This window comes from Lissotriton vulgaris, chromosome 4_1, assembly GCF_964263255.1.
Source record: "Lissotriton vulgaris chromosome 4_1, aLisVul1.2, whole genome shotgun sequence".
Lineage (NCBI taxonomy): Eukaryota > Metazoa > Chordata > Amphibia > Caudata > Salamandridae > Lissotriton > Lissotriton vulgaris.
The window spans coordinates 1,592,254,698-1,592,267,830 of NC_141691.1; the positions used below are offsets into that span (position 1 = coordinate 1,592,254,698).

At 43.9% G+C, this 13,133-nt stretch overlaps 1 protein-coding gene across 6 annotated transcripts in view; it reads left to right on the forward strand.

Moving 5' to 3' along the window:
* The window catches only part of CSPP1 (centrosome and spindle pole associated protein 1), a 1,363,238-nt gene that overhangs the window by 896,476 nt on the left and 453,629 nt on the right, over nt 1-13,133 (forward strand). The gene's annotated exons all lie outside the window — the stretch shown is intronic.

Genomic DNA, 13,133 nt, shown 5'->3' on the forward strand with positions numbered 1-13,133 from the left:
ACTGGACTGTTTGTGTATGTATGTGGTTTCTTCAGTCTTTGTTCTTAACTGGATGCTTCTTCTATAGCACATATCCTCATGGAAAGCACCAGGGTGAATCATCATTGACAATATTTGCATTACAATTCGAGTTCTTGTGGTTGCATCGAACCTCAATTTGTTTTTATATATATATATATATATATATATATATATATATATATATATATATATATATATATATATATATATATATATATATAATTTTCCACCAAAGGCCCAAGCCAATGCGAACCAAGGTTCATAAACAAAGAATCAACCGGCAATGATATTTCCAGGATTTATTGTCGATGATTTGTAATGCTGCAACGCGTTTCGAGCAGGACATTATATCCCAGAATACACGAGGGCGCATCCATGGATCCTGGAAATATCATTGCCGGTTGATTCTTTGTTTATGAACCTTGGTTCGCATTGGCTGTGAGTGCGTCCTTCGAAATGCTTGGGCCTTTGTTGGAAAAAATAAATATATATATATATATATATATATATATATATATATATATATATATATATATATATATATATACTCACACTATACGCACATACACTCTGATTGATACTTCTAACCACATCGTTTTTGCATTTAGATTATTCCCAAGGCCCGGATGTGATCCTAAGAATATTTTTTAGCAGTGCTCCCCATGACTTCGTTCCTAGAAATGATAAATCCGAGCCACATATAAGTGCTACCCCGTTTTCTAAGCATAAGAGTTTGAAATCAAAACAGAGTTGCCTCTCTAAGTTACAAAACTGTTCTTGACCACCGTCGCGAGTTTGGTCCCGCGGGAAGTCTCTTTCCCGCTCATATTTGTTTAAGTAAGTAAAACATGTGACATAATATGTGCAAGAAGGCTCAACAGGACTTGTTCCCATCCCGACATTTAAGAGTATGGCAAGAAGTTGCAAGGGTGTCACTCAAAGGACTGGAGTCTTTTGAGTGTGAGTCAGTTCTACATTTGGGACTGACATGGCCCGATTTCCTCGGTCCAACCTATAGCAGGTAATCACCTTCAAGGAAGCAGTGCTCCAAATTTTCCAGATGCTACTGGCCCCGGGTCCATGCCAATTCCTTCTGTGCCTGAGCGTGTACCAGATCTAATAACGTTGTCAGCTGCATGCAATCAATTTGGCCTTGATAGTCTTCCTGTCGACCATCGAGGAAAGGGCTTGTATGGATCTTACCAGACAATATGTCCGCCATGTGATACTGCAGCAAGCAGGGCAGGGTGGAGTCCTGGATACAGTACCAGGGGGCCCTTTTTCGGTGGAGATGGTTTGAGCTGCCAGATCTTTATGGTAGCGATCCACTTAATGTGATATAAGAACGCCAGAGTAGATGTTCTGAGCAAACGTTGACCACAAGTGGCATCTCCATCCTGAGATGGCACAGAGCATCTTCGACAAATGGAGTGTGCCCTGGCTAGAACTGTTAGCCACTGTTGGGAACTCACAGTATAAAAGCTTCTGCACCCTGTAGGTTCCTCCCCAAAGGTCATTAGGAAGAGTTTTTCCAAGTGACACTGGTCTTGTGTATGTGTTCCCATCACTGCTTCTTCTGCCTCGAATTCTAAAAAAAAGGCAGGGCAGACTGCACCCAAGTCATCTTAGTAGCCTCGGACTAGACCAGAAGAGTGAGGTACTTGGAGCACCTAACCATTTTCCCACTGTTACAGCTACAACTTCAGGGGACCTACTGTCTCAATAACAGGTGGATCCTGCATCCGAATCTATGCAACCTACACCTCCCTACTTGGAGACAGAACAGTGAAAGCTAAATTATTTTGACTTGCCTTCTGAAGTGGTAGAGGTCATTCTTTCAGCCAGACGCCCGTCGAAGTCCATTTATGGCATGCACTGGGAAACATTTGTGGCCTAGTGGGTATGGTTCGTTATCTAGACTCTGCATGCCAAATTCTCAGATGTATTGATGTTTGTTTTGTCTTTAGCCCAGCACTGGTTTGCAGTGGGCACAGTCAAAGGTTACTTCTCTGCACTTTCAACTTTCCTAATTTCCAGACCAGCCCTCTTTAAATCCTCACTAGTGATATAATTTCTGAAGACCCTTACGTGTATGTTCCCTTCATGACAATTTGTCATTCCTCAATGGGGCCGACTTCTAGTTCTGATGTTCCTTATGTTCAGGCCATTGAACCTAAGCACAGCTGCTCACTATGGCTTCTGACAATCAAGACAGTCTTTCTTATTGCCATCACTTCTGAGTAGGGTGTACATGAGCTACAGGTGCTTTCCTTGCATCCTTCCTACTTCATTTACTTCCAAATTAGTGCTGCAGACTCAGGCTACATTCCTGCCATGGCAGTCCATCAATCATCGTGCAGCCATTTTACTGCACCATATCTATCAAAGAGGAGAGGCTCCACCAGTTTGACCCAATGGGTTTCTAAATTGTACAAAAAACCATTGTTTATATGCCGTGCTCTTTGTTGGGTTCACTAGCACCAAGAAAGGCAAAGCTGTGCAAAAGAAGACTAAATCCAGGTGGCTAGATCTCTGGATTGAAATCTGCTACATGCTGGCTAAGAAGTCTCCATAAGGCCTGTAGCCTCAAACTATTAAGGGCAAGGCTGCTACAATGGCATTGGCTACGGGGATGTGCCGGTCATGGATATCTTTCAGGTTGCGAAATAGGCATCAGTTCGCACATTCAAACATCCCTACTTCCTTGACAGCTTGGTGTGATAGCAGGGCCATTTTGTCCATTCAGTCCTGCAAGACTTCCCAATCTCAGTCCACTAATGAGACCCTCCACATTTGAGAGGTACAGCTATCATATCTATTCTAAATGTGAGGAATCTTCTATTCTATTAAAAGTATTCATCAGTATAACAAGTTACATACCTTCAGTAACATGCTTTCTGTGATTCCTCACTGCCTTCCCACCTCCCTTGTTTTGCTAAGTGGACTCCTGAACGTCAATATACGTTCCCACTGTCACCTGTAATTTGTTCATAGCACTCCACAACAAGAAGCACAGGGGAAGGAGGATTAAGAAATGGACATCCGTGCACAGGGGTGGCATTTAAATGCATCCCCACTTCATCACTTCTGGGACATTTTTTAGTCACCGCCAAGCCGTAGGGTGTCATCTACTGCCATGCATGGAACATTGCTGAACAAATTCTGAATCAAGTCTGGTGTCTGGGAATAATCGAAGGGAGAGGAATCTGTGGTTTGATATTGTGTCCAAAAAGTGCATTACTGAAGGTAAGTCTCTTGTTATTTTGGTTGCTTGGCAAGATGTTAGGTATTTGTTGTAAGTGATAGGGTTTGCCGCTTCAGGCTATCATTCCCAAAGATTTAGGTATGTACATATTATATTTCTTTTATCTCCGAGCCTGCCAATTTCTTCTGATTGCCTAGGCATTCTCCCATCCATTCACAAAGGTGCCTTGATTGTTTCCCTGTCTGCTGAGTATTTTTCTTTTTTTTTTTTTTACTAAGCACTGATGTATTTCTAATTTATAACATACAGTCCTATGATGTATCTTTTATAATGCGTTTTACTTTGGTTTTTAACCTTCTTGGCAAATAGAGTACAGTATCTTTGGTGGCAAGATTGCTAAGTGAGTTAAAAAGTTACCTACCGAGGTTGATGGGTAATAATATAAGTGATAATTTTGGTTGGGAAATAATATTTATATGTTAATGTTCTCTTCAAAACTTTTTATTTTAAATAATAGATGATTTGTATAATACAGTAATTTTCAAGGGTTTAAACATGCTCACATTTGCACCCTTTTCATCCTTCGTACCGTTCTGTGTGGCTTATCTTGAAGTATGGTAATTTCATTTTCTACTGTATCTTTCTCTGCCCTGCCCTGCCCTCTTTCATCGGACTTATATTCTGTTCCAGTGTCATAACATCCTAGGTTGTTGACTTCTTTATTAAGAAAACCGCATAACTTAAGAAAGTTATTGATGTACAAGTTACATATATGGAGTCTTGGAAACATTAAAACCGCTGATGCCCAAACTGCTATTGAATCATCTGCCCATAAATATGTAATGGGGCAGTTGACCCATCTTTGTGGTTGGTCACTGTTGCGTTTTACAGGAGTAGGAAGCCAAGGCTTCTAGGTTTTGTCAGAGAATGTTTCTTCAGATAGAGTCGAAGAAAGAAACCAATCGGAATGCACACAGGAATTTAGCATTCAGATGCTTGGCTTCAAGACTGACCTTCAAGTAGATCTGTTATTTCAGCATATACATTTTTGGTTATTCAAATTGTATTTGTGTAATTCCTTTCGGGAAGGGATGAGCGTGCAATTCTATTGAATATTCAGAATGGAAGAAGAGTTTGAACATGGGACACTGCTATCTTACGTAAATCATCTAAATGAAACTTGGATAACTTTGACTATGCTCCATTCTGTATCTGGTCTGCCACTGTCTTATTAAAATGAGAGATCTGCTTTTCAGCTTTTATGGCTAGCATGGTACCAGTGGCAATACATTTTAATGTGTTTTGTAAACCATTTTCTTTTCTTTTCTGAAAGGCTTTGTAATAGAGATATGTTTCCGTTATCTGATAGAGACATGCAGATGCAGATTCCTTACCTAAGAATTTCCCAGGCGTCAGGCTGAATCTGGAAGGATTTTGGTCGAGCAATACCCCTGTGCGCTGGTAGGTCGCGTTAGTAGACTTGCTTCAGGAGGAAGTCTGTGTCTGTGGCCTAGGGATGCCCATAGAGGGGGTTCTGGTGCCAGGAGGAGACTGTGGTTCGATTCCTTCTACTTTTTGGTCCCAAAAAAGGACAAGTGACTTCGTCCTATCCTAGATCTGAAAACCTTCTACTACTTCCTCCAAAAGGAAAAGTTCTAAATGCTCACTCTATCCCAGGTCATGTCTGCCCTGGACCCAGGAGACTGGATGGTAGGGTGGGACTTGCAGGACGCCTATTTTCACATTACCGTCCTACCTACCCATCTGCACTACCTGCGGTTTACAGAAGCCCACGAGCATTTCCAGTTCATAATGCTCCACTTGCTGTCCTCTCCCACCGCCACACTAGACACACTTTCTGCACTCACTGAGGTTCTCTAGCAACGTTCCGAATTCACACCTGACTCCTTCTCAGACCCTTCTTTTCATCAGAGCTGTTCTGGACACAGTGCAGTTTCGGGCTTATCCTCCTGAGCAGCGAGTCCAGGATATTCAGGCTATGTTACCATTGTTTTAGCCTCTATCCTGGATTTCATTGAGAATTACTCTGAAGCTGCATGGTCTCATGGCCTCCTGCTAGTGACACATACCAGATGGCATAAGCGGTCTCTGCAGTGGGACTTGAAGTTTCAGTGAATGCAGCATCAGGGAATCTCTCCGACATGGTCCAGATGTCGAAGAGAATTGCACGGGACCTGCAGTGCTGGCTAATAGGCTGTGATTCGGTCAGAGGCAGACCCCTCTCCTTTCTAAAAACCAGTCCACACAGTAGTGACAGATGAGTCACTCCTGGGATTGGGCGGATCTGTGGGAGAGGTGGAGATCCGAGAACTCCGGTCTCCGGCGGAATCCGAACTCCACATCAACTTGGTCAGATTGATTCACTTGCCACTGAAAGCCTTTCTTCCTTCGATAAAGGGAAAGATAATTTGAGTGTTCACGGACAACACCACCGCCATGTGGTACTGCAACAGACAGGGCAGTGTGGGGTTGTGGACCCTTTGTCTAGAGACCCTTCTCTCCCTGGATATGGCTGGAACAGCAGGGCATTTCCCTGGTGGTTCAACACCTGGCAGGTTTCCTGAACATCGGGGTGGACGAACTCAGCCATTGATGCTTAGCTGATCACAAATTGCGCCTCCATCCGGAGGTGGCGCAAGGTCTCTTTCAGCAGTAGGGAGAACCTTGGTTAGATCGGTTTCCCTCCGCCAAAGAACTTGGAAAACTGCTGGAGTTTCCAAGGCAGCACTCGCTCGGGCCTCCTGTACGCCTTTGCACTAATACCACTCCTGTCCAGAGTGCTCAAGAAGATCAGGAGCGACCGGGCCCGAATAATTCTTGTGGCTCCGGCCTGGGCATGGAGAGTCTGGTATCCTGAGCTTCTCCAGCTGAGCAACGATCCTCTGATCAGGCTGCACCTTCAGGAAGATCTTTTGTCGCAGCAGCAGGGGAGGGTTCTCTACCTGAACCGGTCAACTCTACTCCTCCATGTGTGGAAATTGAGGGGTGCCAGTTGATAGCATTCGACCTTCCTCCCGAAGTCTATAATGTTGTTTTGGCAGCCGGATATCCCTCTACCAAGACCTGTGTACATCTGCCAGTGACACAAAGTCGTAAAGTATTGTCGTATTTCTGCTTCCCTTTCCCAAGCCCTACTCTTTATTTTTACCCTTATGCAGCAGGTCTCTCCTCTGGGCACTCTATAAGGGTAACTTTTGTCTCTCTCTGCCACCTTGAGGCTGCCAGACGAACCCGCCTTATTCAAATACCCTATTGTAAATAGATTTCTTAAGGGGCTTGTTCATATGTTTCCTCGTGCCCCTTTCATTATGTCTCAGTGGGACCTTCATTTGGTTCACACTTTTCAGATGTGTTTTCCGTTTGAACTTATGCACAACTGCCCCCTCCGACTGCTCACCATTAAAATAGCCTTTCTGGTGGCCATAACGTCTGCCTGGAGTGTGAGCGAATTACAGACTCTGCCATCCAAGCTTCCTCACCTAGCCATCTTCTCTGACAAGTTGGTGCTTCGCTCCAGGGTCTCTTTCTTTCCGAAAGTGGTAACTCCATTCCACTGGGGCAATCCGCCGCCTTGCCCATTTTTGAGCTTTTCTGCATCCCTCTAAAGAAGAGGATAAACACCACCATCTGGACCAAAAAACAGTATTATCGGTCTATCTTGACCGCACAAATGAGTTCCGGGGGGAATACCAACTCTTCTTGGGGTACGCTGTATCAAACAAAGGTAGTGCAGTGCGGAACAGGACTATCTCACGATGGGTCACCCTCTGCAGCAAAATTGCTACGCTCTGGCCAATAATTGCCTCCTGAAGGCTTGAGGGCTCATTCCACTAGAGCGAAGGCTGCTACCATGGCATTGCAATGTGGAGTTCCAGTCCTTTACATTTGTGTGGGCAGCAACATGGGCAACTCTGTACAATTTTAACAAGCACTAGTGCCTGGACAGTCCAGTCCAATGGGCCGCCATTTCGGCCACTCGGTTTTACAGGATTTCCTGGTCTAAACTTGTCCGCAGTCCCTCCTAGAGGGATGGTATTGCTTGGGTGTCTATTCTAAGGTAAGGAATCTACGGCTAGATGTCTCTATCAGATGGACAAGTTACTTACCTTCAGTATTTCTTTATCCGGTAGAGGCATAATCTAGCTGCAGATTCCTAACCTACCCACCCATCCACCCCACAATAGGAACAGGTTGTTAGGATCAGGGCTGTTCCTTTTTAGGGCCCTAGTTGTTCTAAACACACCACTCTCCGTGCACTTCATGGCTCCGCTTTCCTGGTGTCAAAAGTTGTGAAAAGTAACTGACATCACTGTGCCGAGGGCTGACCAACGCCACCTACCGGCTGACCGGGTTATTGTTCGAGCAAAAGCCTTCCTGATCCAGCCTGATGCCTGGAAAATTCTAAGGTAAGGAACTTGTCCATTAAAATTTGCAAAAGATAATGACAATGCTGCATGTTACATAAAGTCTTGTGTATCTCGCATTTGGACAGTGATATTCAGTGTTACAGCTAAGTAAATTTGCTTTCCTTCGAATTCCCTTTAGCATGATGATGGTTGTGTTAAGCTGGTCTATAGATAGCTTTACTTGTCCCTCTGTAATCAGTACCATTGAGTACCTCCTTTGACAAGAGATTTAGAAACTATTAACAGCCCTCCTATTAGTAGAGTAAAATAGTTTTATAAAAATCTATAATAAGGAGTTCAGACAACATTGTCAAAAGGAATGAGGAAGGTGTTTATCCCATATTTATGTAAATTGTTCTTCTCTGTTTGCCTAAAGAGAAACTTCTGATCTTAAGGTTGAGTGTAACCATACACAGGTTTAGATAGAGATTTCCATTTTATGAATTTAGTTGATGATAGTGTTTAATTTGAGCAGTTATAATTGATGGTGAGGCTCACTGACACCTATTTTTTGGGGACTCGCACGTATTTTTCCTCATCAGACTTTGAGGAAAACACTAAAAGGGAGAATAAGCAGGAAATTAAAGATGGGAAAACAGTGGCAGAAAGAAAGTCAGTGGCAGAAAGAAAGTTGTGCGGCTGTATGCTTTCTCAGTAAAACTGTGCGTTTGCTGGACAACATAAACGTCAGGATTATGCCAGACTTATTCCAAGCACACCCTTAGGATATCTTGGCCTCAGTGAGCATATTTTTATTTGCTGGTGATGGCGTGAGCCTGAATATTAAGATCCTCGGCCAACTGCATTGTGTTTAGAAAAAGTACGCAAACATTTGTGAAAATGTTTTTGAGCTACCCTGTGGTGGTGTAGGGCAGTGTTCCCGTTGTGTGTAATTAAATACTGTACATGGAGTGCTTGCATTATAAAGGAAATGGTGACCATAATGTTGAAAACAGAACATTTCATCATAATTCGACGCACCATCCTAAATTGCATCGGGATTAAAAACAGTTGAATGCTCTAGATCTTCTAGCATCTCATGCTCAGTATCAATGTCCCAATCATCATAGATAGAACTAGGGCTGATAATGTAATTCTGTGAAATGCGAAATGCATATGGTATTTGCAGAAGTTCAGTTGGACCAAATATATGATACCCTATCCCAAACAGTTCCCTCAGAAACCGTAACAGTAGAAATATTCACCAGGCAAAGGGCTCTTCGTGCTTTGTGTGATGAGGAATGTTGTGTTTAAACCAGGTGCACCAGTTCAACAGCAGAGTGTTCTGGGAGATAGTGTTGGTTCAGAAGCAGGAAAAAACAATCCAAAGGACAAGGAAAAGTATGTCTTCTTCAACAAAAAGTAGAATACATACAATCTACCTCAGATCTGGAAGTGGAGGTGGGTCAGATGAATCCAAAGAGAAGTCATTGTAATTGATACAATAACCAGAGGCTGTGGGATCTATTTTTAATAGCTCGGGAGGCTGTCTAGAACTAGAAGTGGACTCCAAGGGTGGTACTTTGCATTGCGGTAAATACCCTCTTTGTCAGGTTGCAGATGTGAAATCTGTGTTTCTTTACAAGTCGATTGTATGGTAGTTGTTGAAGGCACAAGTAGAAGGGATACTTAGTTAGCTGTCCCCAGCAAGGGAGTAGAAGCTTCATCGCTGAACAAAGCTTCCATAGAGCCCTCCTGTATGGTAGTGAGAGGAGACCGGTAACCCAGGAGCCTACTTGTTCTGCTGTGTAGAATCAGCCAGATAATGCGGTTTGACCAGATCTATTGACACAAATCTCTTGTTTTTGCAACCAGCAAGGGTGGGAGAAGGACTGTTTTCGTACCTTCAATGGCTAGGACAGGCAAAGGCCCAAATTCTTTCTTTAAAAAAATATATTTTTTTATTGCATTTTCAAACAACAAAGTTAGCAGCAGTACATCATATAGCATTTATGTGTGCCAACTCTAGGGAGGAATCTCTTACAAATGAGATATGTACAGTATCATAGCAGAAAGAAATTCGGTGGAACTCATGCCCTGTATGAATTTTCCCCCCAATGCTAGGGGGAGCCCTGATCATGACCTCCATGTTCTGAGGTTGGGTCAGTCTTCAGGCCATCTGGCCCACACCTGCTCCCATTTACGTGGACAACCAGAATATAACCCAGATATATTGACTTTTCACTGTCATACACCAATCCATGTCCCGTTCCCACTCCACCATCGTCTAAGCTTCTTCAACACCCCATAAATGTGCAAAATTTTGTTTGGCGACCACAAGATCCATCGAAAGCCACAACCTGTTACATTTTGGTGGTGGGTGGTCCCCCCATATATCCAGGAGACATGTTTTCACCGTAGATGGTGGCGCCACCCCATGATCTCCCCCATAATCCTCTGTAGCTCTTTCCAAAAGGTTTGCATAGCCAGACATGACCATAAACTATGGAAGAAGGCGCCCCTCTACCCATAGCCCCAAAGACAGAGATCCGCCTGACAGCGGTCCATGGCCCGAACTGCGGTGCGGTAGTAATATGAACGTGCAGGATGTGTAGATAAATCAAACTGGACCCTGCATTAATGGCCACTTCTTGAAAGACACAAACTTTATTCATTTTCAAGGTTTGCAAGTGCAGATTTCATTAGGTAACAATTGGTTTTATGTCATAATAAGGTTATTGAGCAGTTGTTACAGGAGTCGTTGCATATATTTAACAGTACTTTGAGTCCTTGCATCATATTACTTACATTAGAATGCATGATGATAGACTTACATACATTTGTCAGGATATTTATTCACATTAATAAGATTTTATAACTCTAATTGACCCTCCATCTCCCTCTCACAAAAAAAGCCCACCCTCCCAAAATCAATATAACAATGCCCCTATGGTCTGATCATCCTAATCAAAGTGTACATCCACCAGGGATGACATTGCAGAAACAGTGGAGGTGTGGGGGGAGGGGGTGGGGGGGGGGGGGGGTTGAAGGGGATCAATTGGACATGTCTTCCTGCTTAAAATATCTGTCACAAGCCAAGCTCCAGGTAAGGTCGGCCCGAATATTCTTTCAGTCTTCAGACTTATCTGCAGTAATTAATCTAAATTGTTCTACTAATTGGGCCCATTCCATTGAAATCTGCTTTTTCCTCAGTCCCCTATACTCCTTGCGCTGCAGCGACTCCCTTTCAGCAGTGACCCATTTGATAACTTCTTCCCTCCACATATCCTCGCCCGAAGCCCCGCGGGATTTCCTACGTTTTGTGATTAGCCTTTTAGCCAGCATCAGGGCAAGGGCCATAAAGCGGCATAATACAACAGCCTTCTTTGGGAGAGGGAAAAGGCCCTAGAGGCAGGCCTTAATAATAGTCCAAGGGGAGAGCTCAGTGGTTTGGGTAAGGCCCAATGTGACTTCAGTCCAAAGCCCTTTCAGTGAGGGGCAACCCGTAACATATGAATAAAGGGATCTTCTGGACGGAAACATCTAGGAGAATCCGAGGAAGCGGTAGTGTACATTTTCTGTATCGCCTGTTGTGTTAGCTAACCCCTGTGCAGGATTAGCAGCTGTATTGTTTTAAGTTGGATATTGCAAGAGACTTGTCTGGGATGTTTTAGGATCTGTGCCCAATCTCTGTCATTTAGTTCCCTGGCTATCACAGTTTCCCATTTTTGATGATGGACCAGTAGTGGGGTGCCCAAATGTTCCTGTATCCCCCGGTATAACCATCTGACCATGTGCCTCCCATGACCCATTATGTGGATTGCCTGTAACAACTGGAAAGTAGGGGGCTCCTTCTGGTCCACCAACCAGTGCTTGCGTATAAACTGTATGATAGCAGCGTGAGTTAGAAATAATGTATCTGGGACTGTATTGTTTCGTACAAACTCATCATGGGGCATCAAATTTCTATCTAAAAATAAGTCACCCACCGTCTCAATTCCGGCCACTGTCCAATTCTGTAATCTAGCGCTGATAATATTCCGCGCAGGATTGGCAGGCCGAAAAACAGACTCTTGATAAGTCTCTTTACACCTCCTTCCATTCCCCGTCATCACAGTCCCCAATATCTCCCTCCCATTTTGTCCTCAGTGTAGTGAGGATGTTAGGTGAATTGTTTATTAGCTTCTTGTAGATGAGCGAGACAGTTTTTTTTAGGTAGCGCTTCCTAGAAGACTTTGTCCTCTAGAGGCGAGGAGTCTGGGACAGAAGTGCCACTGGGGATGTGCGTCCTGAGGGCATGTCCAAGTTGCATATAACAGAAGGCCTCAGTGGGTGCCAAATTGTATTGGGCCTGCATCTACGCCCAGGTAAGCATGTTGCTGTCACTCCACACATTGCCCACCGTGGATACACCTATGAGATTCCATGGCTTAAAGCCCTGTAGACTGTGCACTTGATTGAGAGAATCACCACACCACAACGGGCTCATTTTAGTGGGCCTCTCCCTCCAGCCCAGAAATGCTGTCATCCACACCCGGGCCACTGCAAGTGCCTGCGGCAGGAGACTCTCGGTTCCAATCAAGCTATAGAGCACCACCAGGTAACCCCCGTTGCCCATCAAAAACCTATCCAATCTGAAGGCAGGAATCGTCTCAGGAGGCGAATGCCTAGTCATTTGCTACTACTAATTGTGTCGCCCAGTAGTATTCCTTAATGTCGGGAATGGAAAGCAATTTTCCCTTGCTACCTGCACAAATGGATAGAAAATACTCCACTCAACTCACTCTATCGCCACTCACATACCAACTGTAGAACAACCAGACTAATCAAGCCCATATAGTGTAGAAATATAATCCCAAATCAATATAATTAAAAAGGTATTTATTATAAAAAGAATAATTTTGAAAATTGTCATAAAAATAATACAAGTCGTAATACAATTCTAGATTTTAACAGTTCATTGCAGGTCTGTATCGTAATACAGGCCCTTCTGTCTGTTTGGCATGAAGCAGGACTGATCTGGGTGGACCAGGGAGGTGATCACCTCTCAGAGACCATTGGCCAGAAGCTTTGCAAGGTCTTTTATCTCAACAATGATCTGGGCTCTGACCATCCACCTCTCAGAGTTTTTCGGATTACTCCTGAAAGTATCCTGATGCATTTAATATTATCATGGTTATGCAAATTATAGCGCTTTTCAGAGTTCTCCTGTTGAGGAGATCCACCCCGTGGTTTTAGTCTTTTCTATATTTTTCTTACTATCCCACTTCTTCTAAGGGCCTGATTACATTGCGGTTAGGAAAGCCTCCTGATGGCATTTCCTCCTTCCGAATTGGATCAGGAATATGTCTTCCCGACTGAGGGCCCGATTACGATGCAGTTAGGAACATAGGCTCCCATTGAAGTCAATGGGAGTCCAACTAAATCGTATCTCGAAGCATCCAGATGCATCGTACTCGGGCGGTCGTACTCTCCCGATCCGAGTGGATCGGAAACCATTTCCAAACCGGCTCAATAGGGAAGATTTCCTAACCGGATTG